This window comes from Apium graveolens, chromosome 7, assembly GCF_009905375.1.
Source record: "Apium graveolens cultivar Ventura chromosome 7, ASM990537v1, whole genome shotgun sequence".
Classification (NCBI taxonomy): domain Eukaryota; kingdom Viridiplantae; phylum Streptophyta; class Magnoliopsida; order Apiales; family Apiaceae; genus Apium; species Apium graveolens.
The window spans coordinates 266,629,698-266,647,424 of record NC_133653.1 but is presented as its reverse complement, the minus strand read 5'-3'; the positions used below and the strand labels follow the sequence as shown (position 1 = coordinate 266,647,424).

The window sequence follows — 17,727 nt, the reverse complement described above, 5'->3', positions numbered from 1 at the left end:
AATAACAGGTGTTGTAGTCAAACTCTTTTTCAAAGTCTTGAAAGCATCTAAACATTCTTCATCAAATTTGAAGGGGATATCCTTCTCCAACAAATTGCACAAGGGTTTAGAGATTTTGGAGAAGTCTTTAATGAAACGCCGATAAAAACCCACATGACCAAGAAAACTGCGGATTCCTTTTACTGATATTGGTGGAGGAAGATTTTCAATAACCCCCACTTTCGCCTTATCCACTTCCAACCCTTTCTAGATACCTTATACCCAAGAATGATACCCTGTTGCACCATAAAGTGACATTTTTCCCAATTCATCACCAGATCACACCTTTTTAGCAACAAGCCCAGATTATGCAAACACGCATCATAAGAAGACCCGAAAACAGAAAAGTCATCCATGAACACCTCCACATTAATACCAATCATGTCAGAGAATATGGCAATCATGCATCTCTGGAAAGTAGCAAGTGCTCCATAGAGCCCGAAAGAAACTCGACGGAAAGAGAAAGTGCCAAAAGGACAAGTAAAAGTGGTCTTCTCCTGATCTTCTGGGGCAATGCAAATCTGATTATAGTCTGAGTACCCATCCAGAAGGCAATAATACTCATGACCAGCCAACTTGTCAAGTGATCGATGAATGGAAGCAGAAAATGATCCTTCTTTGTGGCTTTATTCAGCTTATGATAATCCATGCATACTCTCCACCATGTGATTGTCTGAGTAGGGATGAGCTCATTCTTCTCATTTGCCACAACTGTAATGCCTCATTTCTTGGGCATAAACTGCACCGGGTTCACCCGTGAACTGTCGGAAATAGGATATATGATCCCTGCATCCATCCATTTAAGAATTTCTTTCTTCATCACCTCTTTCATTATAGGGTTGATTCTTCTCTAATGTTCAATGGAAGGTTTACTTCCTCCCTCAAGCAGAATTTTATGCTGGAAATAGGAAGGGCTGATTCCCTTGATATCTGCTATAGTCCACCCGATTGCTGATTTAAACTCTCTCAGAATGCACAAGAGCTTGTCTTCATCACTACCTAAAAGGTCAGATGCAATAATAATAGGTAAAGTAGATGTATCACCTAAAAAAGCATACCTCAAATGATCAGGCAGTGGTTTGAGCTCAAGTGTGGGAGCTTCTTCAATAGATTGTTTAAGACGCTCCTGAGAATTTTTCAACTCTACTAATCCAAGAGACTCGAATGGAAAATCCAACTTCCTCTTTCACGGAGATGCATTCAAAAACTGAAGTTGATCTGCCCTTCTTCGTCTTCACTATCAGATTCCCCTATTAAGGCTCTCTCTAAGGTATCTGACCTTAGCAATTGATCAAGCTCTGTATTCACTACAGAGTCAGCCAACTATACTTTATAGCACTCCTCTTCATCAGTGGGTAATTTCATTGTGTTGAAGACATTAAAAGTGACATCCTGATCCTGAACCCTCATTGTAAGTTATCCCTTTCGCACATCGATCAAAGTTCGGCCTTTAGCTAAGAATGGTCTTCCCAAGATAATAGGAATCTTCTTATCCTCCTCAAAGTCTAGGATGACAAAATCAGCAGGGAAGATGAGTTTATCCACCTTAACCAAGACATCCTCCACTATACCTCGCGGATAAGTGATGAAACGATCAGCTAGTTGTAAGGACATGTTTGTAGGTTTTGGATCAGGTAGACCAAGTTTCCTGAAGACAGATAATGACATCAGATTGATGTTAGCTCCCAAGTCACACAAACACTTGTTGAAAGATAACTCGCCAATGGTGCATGGTATCGTGAAGCTTCCTGGATCTTTAAGTTTAGGAGGCAGTTTCTGTTGCAGCACCGCACTACACTCTTCCGTTAGAGAAACGGTTTCCAACTTCTCAAGCTTCAACTTCCGAGATAGAATACCCTTCATGAACTTAGCATAGCTCGGCATCTGCTCCAGAGCTTCCGCTAAAGGTATGTTAATATGCAATTTCTTGAAAACCTCCAGAAACTTGGCAAATTGTTTTTCGAACTTCTGCTTTTGAAGTCTTTTAGGATATTGAGGAGGCGGATAGACCTGATTGTCTCCTGTATTCTGCTCAAGAATAGTATGTTCAGCAGAATTTTTCTTCGTTTTCGCTTCGCCATCCTTCTGATCAGCTGTATCATCAAAAATTATAGTTTCTGGTACAGGGGCAGGCGCGGGCGCGCCTGTATGGAGCACGGGCATGCTTGACTTCTGCCAAAAAATTTTAGATTCTGATTTTTTATGGTTAGCGACCTTTTCAGACCTCAAAGTGATTGCTTTCAACTGTTCTTTAACTTCCCTCTTGCCTGGGTTAGCTTCCGTATCACTAGAAAGAGTTCCTTGTGGTCGATTTAGCAGCGCATTAGCAATTTATCATATTTGATTCTCCAAAATTTTGATCAAAACCGCTTAGCTTTTACACATTAGCCTCAATTCCTCAAATTCAGATTTTTCATAGCGGATTGACCGGCACTTCCATGAGATTGTTGTTGCATTACCGGTGGCTAAAATTGTTGCCTTGGTGCATACTGTTGTTGAAAACCAGGAGGGTTGAATGGCTTGGCTCCAAACTGCTGATAAGGTTGTTGTGGATGTTGCATACCACTCTAATTATTGCTCCAGCTAAAATTAGGATGGTTTCGGTTGTTAGGATGATAAGTGGCAGGAACTGGTTGTTGTGGTCTCTAAAAATTGCTCACAAACTGTGCTTACTCACTAGATATAGCACATTGATCCATCGCATGTGTAACAAAGCTCACAAACACTTGATATCTGATGAACTCCATAGTTAGCCAGAGAATCCACTTTCATAGTAAACGCTTTTAGCTGAACAGCTATAGCCGTAGTTATATCCACCTCCAGAATTCCTGCTACCTTTCCTTATGGTAGTCTCTAAGTTGGGTTTTGATATTCATTAGCAGCCATCATTTTAATTAGCTCATAAGCTTCCTCGTAGCTCTTGGCCCATAAGGCTCCACCTGATGCTCCATCTAGCATGGGTCTTGACTGTGCTCCCAACCCGTTATAGAAGCAATTGATTACCATCCAATCAGGCATTCCATGATGAGAACACTTTCTAAGCATCTCCTTGTAGCGCTCTCAAGCTTCACATAAAGATTCTCCCGATTGCTGTGCAAATTGAGTAAGAGCATTCCTGATTGTAGCTGTTTTTGCCATAGGGAAGAATTTAGTAAGAAATTTATGAGCAAGATCCTCCCATATTGCAATAGGACCTGCTGGTAGAGAGTGCAACCAGCTCTTAGCTTTATCCCTCAGATAAAATGGGAAAAGTCTTAGTTTCACAGCATCTTTCGAAACACCGTTGAACTTGAAGGTGTCGCAGATCTCGATGAAATCCCTAATGTGTATATTAGGATCTTCCGTTGGAGCACCCCCAAACTGGACTGAATTATGTACCATTAGAATCGTGTCAGGCTTGATTTCAAAGGTAATTAGCTACAATAGATGGTCTGACAATGCTAAACTGAATGTCATTGATTTTCGAATGAGAATACTCCTTCAATGCTTTCATTTTTGCTGATGGTTCTCCCATTGCAATGATCACTTCCGTTTCTACTTCTTCTAACGTGTCCTTACGAGATTGAGAACGTGTTCGTATACACGCTCGCTCGAATACCTGAAACACACAAGCAAAGTAAAATTGGTCAAATAAATAATTCGAGTCAGTGAACTTTAACGACCACTGATGACTAGCACATAAACTAGATTTAACACCGATCCCTGGTAGCGGCGCCAAAAACTTGTTCGCACAAAAACACGCAAGCATACGCGGTCACAAGTAGTATAAGATTAAGTTAAGTTCGTTCCCACAGAGATTGATTTAATTCAGAATGTGCACTTATGCAATAATGTATGATTATTATTCACTGCTAAGACAAGTATCAATCTGAATTAATTTAACTAATTAAAAGTACTTATGCAAGAATGAATTAACTAAGAGATTAAAACCAAGTTAGTTATATGAAATAAAACATGGGATTCTAACTTCATTAAATACTTCATTCAGATTTTATGCCTTTAATCATAGTATGTGACGGTTATTATAACTAATCAGATAACACGAAATTAGTTTACGCTATCTTTCAATATACGTGTACCCTACTACTCAACATCCACAATTAAGATAGAAGCTGGGCAGACACCAATTATGTTTAGACCCTATATGTCTATAAGATTTGAAACATAACGGTTTAAGAGCAAGTCATCTATTGAGATCATATATGGCAGCGTAAGATGGTTAAAATTACACTACGAATTATGCATGTTAAAACATCCATAAACCTATGCTAGCATGGCAAGTTCTAAACCCCTATATCCACTTTCTCATTCAATAGAGATTAACAATACAACTCAGATGTTAGCTACGCATCCAAGAAGATTAAGCACAACCATAATAGGAAATCAATAATTCATCACACACTAAAAACTTTAGGCAATCAACTACTAAACTCCATAAATAAATTTGTTAGAATCCCACGATAACGATTAGTTCAAAATCGAACGGCTCGTCATCATGGGTTCCAATGAAACCATGATAGTAAAAAGGTTCTGAATGCTACAATAGAATATTAAAGTTTTAAGGTTTAGAAAACAAATTCGAAACAAGCATACAAAGTATCGCCTAATTATAAGAATATAAAAGAATGATATAGAACTAAATCTTCTTCTTTTTAGCCGTCTTGTGTGCTTTAGGTTTCCAGAGTTCTCCCCTTGTTCCTTGTTGTTTAATTCGTCTCCTTTTCTTTATATATATGCTCTAGGTTGACTTGGCCGCTCAGAATATCCAAAATATACTAAAATCAAGATTCTGCCTGCCCGATCTAGCGCGGGCGCGCTCTGCTCCTGGAAACTTGGGCGCAGGCGCGCTCATGTCAAGCGCGGGCACGCTCATGTCAAGAGCGGGCGCGCTTGGCTTCTGAAAAATTTCTGCAGATTTCTCGTTTCTCATTCTGATCTTCTCGCAAGCGCTCACACTTCAATTCCTGATCTCTTATCAACATAAAAGCATACAGAAGTCCATTCCTGCCTCCAACTAAAGCCCTGCACATACTCAACATAAAATGCATCAAAACACCACATACTTGAGGTCAAAACATCAACTTAAGCCGATATGAAGCATTCTAAATGGATATAAAATCCACTTATCACCTACCATAGTCATGAATAAATACATAGAAATTATAAAGAGTTAAGAATACAATACAAAGTAAAGATGTAGAAGAGAAATCCCTATGTCGAAATTCTCAAGTACACAATCTTCTCCTTGAAGTCTTCTTTTTTCTCTTGGTGGCTACCACGATGAATATATGTCTATCCCTATCTCTAATAGTATACATCTAATATAAAAAGTATTTTTTATTATTTCTAGGAATAAACAAGAGATTCCCCAAACCGAAAAGGTTTTCAAGGCCAAAATTCGTAATTGACTTTTCTCTGCTGTTACTGGGTTGATTCAACTGGATTTTAAAATCTTAACCATTCTCAAATTAAATAGAATTTCATTATCTTCGCGTGGGTTGTTGAATCGCCCAAATCTGATAAGCAGAACTCAAGATACGGCCCAAACAATATGTCTTGCGCGTGTAGCCCAATAAATCTGAATGTTCTCCTAATTTAGCTCAAATCCTTTTCAATTTTGAATTTCTTACTTCCTACAATAAAACATTACAAACTAATTAATAAAGATCCAATTAAATGCAAAATATAATTAATATGGGAACATTAATCATCTAAAATATACACACGCTACAAGAAAATGCTTAATAGACTTCACTTCATATACATCGTTGTCAATAATAACTGATGTTAAAGATATCTTTAACATCGGTAAATTAGAAAATGATGTTAAAGGGGGTTTAATACATCAGTTATAAACAAAACTGGTGTCTAAAGTACAGTTTAAAAAAACTAAAAAATACGAACATCTCTTCTCCTTTACGTTAAAAACATTCCCCCGTACAATTATTTTCATTTCCCCTTCTTCCCAAATTTCATCCCCCCTCTATTACTCACTTTCTCTCTTGCTAACTCAACCATGTCACTCACTCTCCCCCCATCTTTCCCTCAACCTATAACCCTAAATCAAAACCTAATTTTCTAAACCTCTAATTCGAAAAGAAGCTCTCAACGCCTAATTCAAACCCTAGTTAGCCTTTAATTACTCATAACTAGTTTTAGCTTTCAATTAATCGGTTTATTTGTGTTAATTAGGTGCAGAGGAAGGTCGAGATTGGTCGATTGTGTAATTACCTTGCTCAAATTCGCTGAAATTAGTAAGTGGCTTCTATGTTTATTTTCAAAATTCAAATTTTTGGTTTTTAATTGACCTTTTTAACAGATTTGATGGTATTTCAGTTTGGGCCATTTACAAAGTAAATGATTCTTCAATTTTAATGTTATATGTGTATGTATGTCTATTTTGTGTATTTTTTGTTTATATATATTGAATTTATGTTTTATCTTTATGTTCGAGAATCAAGTTCTATGGAGACCCCATAATTTTTGGAAACTTGGAAACCATGATCTACACCGTTCATCTTAATCTAATCTAACTGTCTCTTATTTTTATTCATTGTAGTGACACATTATTTCTAATTAGAAAAATAGGTAGTTATCAACTATTACATACATTACAGAACTTTAGGGCTTAGTCACGTGTATTATCAATATGTATTCTTTGTGTTGTTCATACCCTACTTTATCAACAGTTTAAAATCCTGCATTGCAAATTAACAATAAAAAACATCATGCATTGCATTCATTTATTTTTCCGTGGACAAGGCTACAAGGCTGCAAATTAGCAACTACAATAATTATTTTTTGAATTTATTTTTATAAATTGCCTACTTATGTAGCAGATTATTTGCATTAATTTATTTACAAAATGCAGAATCTAGACTGCAGTATTTCTGTTGAGAAACTCACTAACAAGTATAGCAACATAGAGGCAAGTGTATAAAGAATTTAACAAGTTTAGGCCAAGACCACAGTTAATAAAATAAAACATGCAGGTAAACAAAATCAGTAACTGAAATAACGAAGAGAGAAAGAAAGATGTACCCGAAACCATAGCTTTCAACAGTGACTGAAATAAAGGTTTACAGATACAAAATGCCAAGAAAATAATCACAGCTGAGTCACCAGGCCTTGCTCGAAGTCCTGGCTGCTCTTGAAGAGATTATTGCCCCCTACCTGCTGCGTTTGGGATGTGCGCAATATCTCCACCAGGATAAAACAGCTCGGAGTTTATGTTAACAGCAGCAACAAAACCTCCACTTCGACCAGCACCTCAGTCGCCGGAAAATATCAGCACTTCAGGACTTATGGGAAAGAAATGCAGAGAGGTTGAAGAGAAGAGAAGAGAATGTAGTCTGTTGTATCTATTCAGTTTAGCCTCTATTTATAGTAGAGGAAAAAATGAAACTGTTCACACACTTAATGTCTGAATTAAACTGCTCCATTAATGAAAAAATCAAAACTGATCAGATTTTGAATTCATAAATGAAAAAATCAAAACTGAACAGCTTTTGAATTTAAATTATTTGTAACAGCTTTTCACATTAACACCCATATTATTATCAGAACTTAAGTTAAGTTCTGATTCGACTCATCAGTACTTAAGTTCTGATTCGACTCATCAGTACTTAAGTTCTGATTCTGATATCAGAACTTGTTAAGTTCTGATTTTATTCATCAGTTCTTAAGTTCTGATTCTTATATCAGAACTTGTTACAGATCAGATTATTTGCAGGTTCAATATATTTAGACTACTTAGCCTATTTCAGAACCCAGCCCAATAATCCAATCACCGATAAATAAATTCGAATTAAAATAATTCTCAAATAAATAAAATCCTCGCCCAGGTCGCCTCGCGTACGCGAGATGCCGAGACATTCGCCCAAATCGCCCTTCGACCCGACCCGACCCGGTCCGGCCCGGTCCGGTGCGTGGCGTGGCGGGGCGGGCGCGCGCGTGTGTGCGCGTGAAGCACACAACAACACAATGGACCATCACACACCTTAGTAGTTGTATACTACTCATGTGGGTAATACCATATAAAGCACACAACCCCCTTTATTTATTTCAATGTGGGACAAACATTCTCAAATTTTCCAAGCTTTTCCAAGCTACTTTCAACTCTCATTTCATATGGATTTCATTAAGAAAATTCTTAAAACCATACATGAAAATTTAAGTTCAAATATCATTGAACAATTTCCAATCATTAGATTTTAGGATTAACATCAAGAACATAATTAAATTAAGCTCTAAAATCCTAATTTTCTAACAATCCCCCACAAATCCATACAGAAATGTGATCAATTTCCCATCATGACTTGTTTTTCAGAGTCGGTACCCTTCCGGGTTTGAACCCTCCTAATTCCTCTACTTCAATGGCTATCGGACTCAGATGGAATGTTTCACCTTGAATCTTAATCCGTTTAGTATAACCACATTCCATAGACGACGACAAGTCAAAGGTTATGGTGCCAATCTACGGCTTTGAGACATTAATGGTCATGTCTCGATCCTGTTCGTCGAATGCTTCAAGGATTAACCCTATCCTCTAATTGCGACCACACAATTACATTCGCTTAGCTGGGCATCTCCAGAGATATACTGCCTCTATCTCGTCAAATGACTTGATCCCATTCAGAGTTTTAACACTCTTGCTTTTCTGGCAGTGTCAGTACCTTCTAGGTTTACAGGGGATAGATTCAGATACTATAGTATCATCTATGTAGCAAAGGTACTACCAACTCATCCTTACAGCTTGTTATTACCCATTGAATACACTTCAAGGGATCTCCTCTCATGTGTATTGGGTTCCCACTGTTGATGAATTATGATGGGTTGACAATCCCATCCCCAACCTTGACTTAAGGACCACTGCAGGTTCCAGTCCTTTAGTAAGAGGATCAGCTATATTATTCTGAGTTCCTATGAACTCTATAGCTATGATCCTATCAGTCACTAAACCCCTTATAGACTTGAGTCTAACTTGGATGTGTCTCTTAGTTTTAGCATTATGCTTTTTACTGCTAATCTTGTCGATAGTTGTTCGACTATCACAGTGAATAGCAATAGCAGGAAGCGGTCTGCTTACTACAGGTATTGCAGACAAAAGTCCGTGTAACCGTTCAGCCTCCGTCCCTGTGGCATCAAGTGCACACAACTCAGCCTCAAAAGTAGACCGAGTAACAATAGTCTGTCTGCTTGACTTCCAGGATATTGCTCCACCAGCCAAGGTGAACACGTATCCAGTCACTCCATTGGAACCAGACTTCTTAGCTATCCAACTTGCATCACTGTACCCTTCAAGCACACCAGGAAATCTCCTGTAGTGTAAACTAAGGTACATTGTGCCTTTTAGATATCTAAGTACTCTATCAAGAGCATCCCAATGAGTTCTGTTTGGACAGCTTGTATATCTCGCCAATTTAGACACAGAATATGAAATATCTGGTCTAGTACAGTTAGCAAGATACTGCAAGCTCCCAATAATCTGAGAATACCTTAACTGAGACACAGGCACTCCTGAAGTATTCTTGACAAGGGCAACTTTCGAATCATAAGGTGTACTAGCGATTCTACACTGTGAATAACCATATTTCTCAAGTATAGATTTCTCTATATAATGAGATTGAGTCAAGGTTATTCCTTCAGTGGACTGAATCAATTTGATTCCAAGAATCACACTTGCCTCACCCATATCTTTCATTTCAAAATGCCTTTTCAAGAATTCTTTAGTCTCGTTAATAATCTCAATATTGGTTCCAAACAATAAAATATCATCCACATATAGGCACAAGATAACACACTCATTACCTTTAACTTTAGTGTAGACACACTTATCACTTTCATTAATCTTATAACTGAAAGGCAATATAGTTTCATCAAACTTTTTATGCCAATCTCTGGGAGCTTGTTTCAAGCCATAGATGGACTTGATCAACTTACATACTTTCCTTTCATTGCCTGATGCAACAAATCCATCAGGCTGATCCATATAAATCTCTTCCTCAAGTTCACCATGAAGAAAAGCCGTCTTTACATCCATCTGATGCATGATAAGACCATGGACTGAAGCCAATGCTATAAGCATTCGGATTGTTACCATTCTTGCAACTGGAGAGTATATATCAAAATAATCAATTCCTTCCTTTTGCTTAAAACCCTTAGCTACCAGTCTAGCTTTATACTTATCTATTGAGCCGTCAGGGTTCAACTTCCTTTTAAAGACCCATTTGCACCCAATAGTAGAACACCCAGGAGGGAGATCAACCAACTCCCATATTCCATTGGAAACAATAGAGTCAATTTCACTCTTGACAGCGCCCTTCCAGTGCCTTGACTCAGAAGAATCCATAGCTTGCCGGAAAGTTAAAGGTTCGTCCTCGATATTGTAAGTGATGAAATCACCTCCAAAATCCTTGACTATTTTTGTACGCTTACTTCTCCTTGGTTCCTCTAATTCCTTAGGAATAGAGCTACTACTAGGTTCCGCCCCCACATTTGTCATCTTTTCCACATGATCAGGAATAGAACTTGATGTGTGAGTAGGATCTTCCTCAGAAGTCGTTTCAGGTATTCCAGTCTTCATAGGGTAGACATCCTCAAAGAATATCGCATCTCGAAATTCAACTATCGTGTTTGCCACTATACCATCTATGTCAGATTTTAACACTAAAAATCTCATAGCTGTAGTGGTTTCAAGATAGCCCAGAAAGATACAGTCAACAGTCTTTGGACCCAGTTTCTTTCTCTTGTGTTCAGGAACAAGCACCTTAGCAAGGCACCCCCACACACGAAGATACTTAAGACTAGTCATCCTGCCTTTCCATAACTCCAAGGGTGTTTTATCCATGTGTTTCAGAGGGACTCTATTCAAAATATGGCAAGCCGTATTTAGAGCCTCTCCCCACATGTATTTAGGCAACCCAGAGTTAATAAGCATACTATTAATCATATCTTTAAATGTTCTGTTCTTTCGCTCAGCAACCCCATTAGACTCAGGTGTGTATGGTGGAGTAACTTCATGAACTATACCATTGTTTGCACAAAATTCATTAAAAGCATTACTCGTATACTCACCACCTCTATCAGATCTCAACCTTTTAAGTAACTTACTAGTTTGTTTTTCTACTTCAGTTTTATATATAATGAATTTACTAAGTGCTTCATCCTTATGTCTAAGTAAATAAACATAACAATATCTACTACTATCATCTATAAAAGTAATAAAGTATCTAAACTGGTCCTTGGTCAACACACCACCAAATTCACAAATATCAGTGTGTACTAAATCTAACAAGTCTGAATCCCTAACAACGTTATGAAAAGGTTTCCTTATCTGTTTAGCAGACACACATACTTGACATTTAGAATTCTTTTCTATGGTATATTTTGGAATCAACTCTAAGTTCATCATGTTCTTAAGAGCACCAAAGTTTAAATGACCTAGTCTAGCATGCCATATATTTGAGGATTCAATACAATTAACAGTAGGAATAACATTATTATTCAAACTTCCCAAAACGGGATCCGCATTAATAACAAATAAACCATTTGACAAGTAACCCTTGCCAAAGAATGTACCAGTGTGAATAAGAACTACTTTATTACACTTAAACGAAATTTCAAAACCACTAGAAACTAAACAGCTTCCACTTATTATATTTCTACGCATGTTGGGAACATGATGCACTCTCGTCAGAGATAGAATACGTCCTGAAGGGAACTTCAGATCCACGTTTCCAACTCCATGTACTTGAGCAACACTAGCATTCCCCATCTTCACAGTCAGGCTATGACTCTGTTGATAAGATACAAATAAACTAATATCAGCACAAATATGTACATTAGCTCCAGTATCTATCAACCATTCATTTGACAGATAGGTAGAAAATATCACAGGGTTGTAGGATACATACCGGTCAACGTTGGTTTCAGAAGCCGTAGCCTCACCAACAACCATGTTCACTACAGGCCCACTTGCGGTTCCAAGCACAACATTTGCTTGTGCTACCTCGGTTTTCTTCGCTTTCTTCGTAGGGCAGTCCTTACTCCAGTGCCCAACCTGCCCACAAGACCAGCATGGTTTGTTTGCCTTGGATTTCTTGGCCTTGTCCTTGTCACTCTTAGGTTTATAACTATTAGCTTTCTTAGCAAAAGCCTTCCTCTTTTGTCCTACAGTTGCTATGTTTACCTTCGAGGTACCGTGTTCAGTTGGCATCACATGTCCCTGTTTGGACTTGTGTTGTTCTTGTACCGAGATGTCCAGCATAAGGTTGGTCCAGGTGATCTCTCCTTTCTGTCTTTTAAGGGAGAGAGAGAACTCTTCCCAAGACTTCGGGAGTTTTTCAATCACACTCATCACCTTGAACTTCTCCGGGAGATTCATTCCAGACTCCTTCAAAGCATGCACTATCATCTCGAACTCATGCACCTGCTCAGTCATGGACTTATTGTCCACCAGCTTGAACTCGAGGAACCTTGCCACAGAATACTTTTCTAGACCTTGTGAGTCAGTATTATGTGTCTGGTCCAGCTTCTCCCATAAGAGTTTTGCAGAGTAGGCATCAGAAGAATAGACATCAAACAAAGTGTTTGTTAGTGCCGCAAGAATGGCCGCTCTAGCCACTCCATCCTTCTCAGCCCACTTCGCAAAAGCCTTAACTGTGTCAGCCTTCTCTTGATCCACTACTGGTTTCTCATATTCCACAACCGGCCACAGACCCTTTATAGTCAACCACAGCTTCATCCTTTTCTGCCAGCGAGAAAAGCCAATGCCACCATTGAATTTCTCCGGTAAACCGGTTAGTTCAACAGCCTGTGGGAAACTATAGGTGGTCCAATCAATGGCCCCAGCAGTTACACCCGAACTGCTACCACCACCAACGATAACCTCACTTTCGTTAACCATTATGCTAAATTCTAAATAACCAATAATCTCTTCAAGAATGTTGAGAAACTCACTAACAAGTATAACAACATAGAGGCAAGTGTATAAAGAATTTAACAAGTTTAGGCCAAGACCACAGTTAACAAAATAAAACATGCAGGTAAACAAAATCAGTAACTGAAATAACGAAGAGAGAAAGAAAGATGTACCCGAAACCATAGCTTTCAACAGTGACTGAAATAAAGGTTTACAGATACAAAATGCCAAGAAAATAATCACAGCTGAGTCACCAGGCCTTGCTCGAAGTCCTGGCTGCTCTTGAAGAGATTATTGCCCCCTACCTGCTGCGTTTGGGATGTGCGCAATATCTCCACCAGGATAAAACAGCTCGGAGTTTATGTTAACAGCAGCAACAAAACCTCCACTTCGACCAGCACCTCAGTCGCCGGAAAATATCAGCACTTCAGGACTTATGGGAAAGAAATGCAGAGAGGTTGAAGAGAAGAGAAGAGAATGTAGTCTGTTGTATCTATTCAGTTTAGCCTCTATTTATAGTAGAGGAAAAAATGAAACTGTTCACACACTTAATGTCTGAATTAAACTGCTCCATTAATGAAAAAATCAAAACTGATCAGATTTTGAATTCATAAATGAAAAAATCAAAACTGAACAGCTTTTGAATTTAAATTATTTGTAACAGCTTTTCACATTAACACCCATATTATTATCAGAACTTAAGTTAAGTTCTGATTCGACTCATCAGTACTTAAGTTCTGATTCGACTCATCAGTACTTAAGTTCTGATTCTGATATCAGAACTTGTTAAGTTCTGATTTTATTCATCAGTTCTTAAGTTCTGATTCTTATATCAGAACTTGTTACAGATCAGATTATTTGCAGGTTCAATATATTTAGACTACTTAGCCTATTTCAGAACCCAGCCCAATAATCCAATCACCGATAAATAAATTCGAATTAAAATAATTCTCAAATAAATAAAATCCTCGCCCAGGTCGCCTCGCGTACGCGAGACGCCGAGACATTCGCCCAAATAGCCCTTCGACCCGACCCGACCCGGTCCGGTCCGGTCCGGTGCGGTGCGTGGCGTGGCGGGGCGGGCGCGCGCGTGTGTGCGCGTGAAGCACACAACAACACAATGGACCATCACACACCTTAGTAGTTGTATACTACTCATGTGGGTAATACCATATAAAGCACACAACCCCCTTTATTTATTTCAATGTGGGACAAACATTCTCAAATTTTCCAAGCTTTTCCAAGCTACTTTCAACTCTCATTTCATATGGATTTCATTAAGAAAATTCTTAAAACCATACATGAAAATTTAAGTTCAAATATCATTGAACAATTTCCAATCATTAGATTTTAGGATTAACATCAAGAACATAATTAAATTAAGCTCTAAAATCCTAATTTTCTAACAATTTCTTCAAAAACATGTGTTGCTTATTGTAATATGCATACTGCAGTTTTCTTTATTTTAATTTTGTGCTGGATTTTGCATCAATTTAATGCATATTTTTGGTTAAATGTAACAAATTTATGCAGATTTTATTATTTTCATGACTCGATTTTAGTGATCACTATCTACGCAGAATTTGTAGATTTCTCAGACTTGAAATATCTAGATCTGCCTGGACTGTAAAAGTATTAATAGATAATTTTTAAGTAACTACCCTCTTCTGTGTGCAGAATATTGATTTGACAATGACAATAGCAGGACTCTTAGAAAAGGGCATATATTCTTTTTTTCCTACAGGAACGTTAATTTTTAAAATTTAGAAAATGACATAATACTATAAAAAAATTCAGCCCTAGGATGTTTTATAAAATAAACGGTAATATATGGGGTCTTCATGGTCTCCAATAAAATTGGGTCTCCGTAAAACCCAACTCTTATGTTCGATTTATATCCAGTGTTTATCGTTGTCTCCCTGTGTTTTTTGGATGCATCGGCGTGCAGGTAATTCTTTAGTTTTCCCCCCGGTAAATTGTCTGATAATCTATGTAATTTAAATTCAAGTTTCTACATTTAATATACAAGTAAACCCTTTTACTCTATCTGGATAGTGCCATCATCATCCCAAACTATAATTATTCACAGGTTAACTAATAATACAATATAAAATATATGGTGGGTGTTTGGCATCTCTCAAAGTTGAGAGCTCTGGACAAGTTCTAGTTATGGCTTAAATGAGTAAATCACGCAGAGACCAGGTATAATCACATTTATATAAGGCTGTTCAGTCTTGAAAATTAACTAAAAGTAAAAGATAATAGACATATGAATATAAAGCTCTCATACCATGCAACGGTATAGGTCTATATTTGGAAACCTGAATGACAGGACATAAAGGTGAATATATGGAAAATAAAGTAAAATCAGATGGTGCAAGAAATGTAAAAATAATCAAAAACAATCTTATGCTTTAGTTATTAGATGTCTATGAATGTTTAGTTCATGTAACAATCTCTTTATCCTTGATAAAATTTTCGGTTCTCGTGTTCTAACTTGGAAGACTGCTCTAGGATGGAGGACTTCTAATGGGAAGCTCATGAAGACATCACTAGGCAGAAAAGTAGTAATTAAACTACACAAGTTGTTACTCTTTGCCAGGGAGCCATTGTACAACCATATTAAGAAGTAAGGTCTTAATGGTAAGCCTGAGATAATGTATGCTTGTTTGTGTCACTTTTTATGCTAATTTTGAAGTACATGATTGAATGCCAGAATATTAGTCAGTTCAAAATAATTATTGATTTTATCATCAATTACAGGCTCAATGTTCTTGCAATTTGTAAGTGATATTCAAGTTAATATTTAAATTTTAGTTTTTTATTTTTATCATTGTTGTCATGTTCTAATCTGCCTCTATTTTATTTTTTTTGCTTAATGATGCGCTTTGTTACTTCCCCTTCTTGAATTGATTTCTATGTTAGCATATTTTGAGAAGCAAACTAACTTTTAAAACTTTTGGATATCCTAACAGTCTATTCATAGTTTGACAAAGATGTGGGCTAATGTCAAGGAAAGTTGTTTATTGACTTTCCCGGTTGTGTGGAGGATGTTTAGTGCATTAGTGCATTGGTGCATTGTTGTGTAATTTTCTAGAATTACTTCTCGTACCAGCTACTTTACACTTACCACAACCTGAATTGTTTTGGTTATATAAATTTTTGGTGTCTTAGTTGTATTTATTTTTTGCTTGAATCTATAACAGAGAAGGGGAGTGATGATGATGACCATTAGGATCCAAGTGCAGATGACTTATTTTTAGTAGGAAATTTCTGGATGTTGAGCATTAGCTTTGCGACTTTGTATTACACTTATTTCCTGATACAAGCCTGCAGCTGATCTATCTTGAGCACATGCAAACCTAATAAATTGAATCTTTTCAGGTCATTGAAAGATGAATGTGTTGTTTTTCTGTTGTACTTAGTACACGAAAATACAGACTTTCTCTGGAATGTCTTGGTGTGGATAGATCTATAAACTTTGGTACACACAACAACCTCTTGTCTATTAAAATTACATTAGCATACTAATTGTCTGGCATGCATGATACCAGACCCTTGATTAACAACATATTCCTAACATATTCCTCAAATAAAAGTATTCTTCGTTTATTCTATCTAGACTTCTCAGCGACTTGAAATGTATGCATATTTGAGTTCGGTAGCACCTTTTTGAGAGTTAAGCTCGATGCCACCACTACAAGGGGATAAAAATGGACATTGAGTCGCATCATTTTTGATAGGCCACTGCCTCTCATGTTCTCTCCTATTCTACTTGGTTTCACAAGCACCGATCCTGAAGAAGTACCTGGCTAGATAATATATGTTGTAGATTTAAGAATTATATATATTTTTTTATTTTTTCAAATTTGTATATTGGAATGCTTTGTATTAGTTTTGATAATGATCATCAATGTTTTAGTTATTTATATGTGATTGAAGTGCTTGTTTTTGTTTATGGTATATATATATATATATTTAAAATTGTTAAATATGTAGCAATAGACATCAGTTGTTGACTGATATCTTAGTATGTCTAATACATCATTTATATTTACAGAAGCGTTGTTGTATAGTTCAATTAACATCGTTTCGTATTTTTTACATCGGTTACTAACTGAAGTGTTAGTATGTTTAATACATCGATTATTTATATAGAAACGATGTAATATATTGTTTTTCACATCAGTCTAGAACCGATGTGAAAAATAGGGAACTTTTACTACACCCACGAAGACATTAGTTTTTTTAATTTTTTACATCAGTCAGGAACCGTTGTTTATTGACTTTTTTCTTGTAGTGACAAATATATATTCTATCAACATCTCCGCCATCACACAGTTAATAAATAACGTTAATATAATTTGTTGAGCAGCCATTGTTTAGGAAGATCTGGGACTTTGAAAGAGAGATGAAAAAATGATTTATTATAAATTTAAATATTCAGGAATAAGTTTATTCAAAATTTTAAGTATCTTTCATCATTTTTGTATATATATAAGCGTTATCTTTCAGTTTACTTTCCATGCATCCAAATCGAATTTGACGTGATTTTGTTGAGTTCATCGGAAGATGAATAATAAAATATTGACCAAGTGTAAATTTACATGCATACATTTCAATATTTCAATATGCTTTAAAAATGTATTTTAATTAGTTTATCCTAATTTTTTAAAAAAAATAAACACATATATTTTATAATTATACTCAAACGTTGTTAAGTTTGATCAAATACATTACAGAATATGGATAATTTAAGATAAATA

The 17,727-nt window shown here is 36.8% G+C and overlaps 1 long non-coding RNA gene and 1 other non-coding gene across 3 annotated transcripts; both read left to right on the top strand.

Moving 5' to 3' along the window:
* Positions 1–3,055: 3,055 nt before the first annotated feature.
* On the top strand, positions 3,056–3,162 carry LOC141676033 (small nucleolar RNA R71). The gene has a single exon (XR_012556646.1). It is a non-coding gene; the product is annotated as a small nucleolar RNA R71 (small nucleolar RNA).
* A 2,782-nt stretch (positions 3,163–5,944) lies between these two features.
* On the top strand, positions 5,945–16,877 carry LOC141672417 (uncharacterized). 2 transcript variants are annotated; one of them, XR_012555516.1, is made up of 4 exons: positions 5,945–6,293; positions 15,051–15,604; positions 16,346–16,445; positions 16,584–16,877. It is a non-coding gene; the product is annotated as an uncharacterized LOC141672417 (long non-coding RNA). The 2 variants fall into 2 exon arrangements; XR_012555515.1 differs by having other exon boundaries at positions 15,051–16,445.
* Positions 16,878–17,727: the final 850 nt, after the last annotated feature.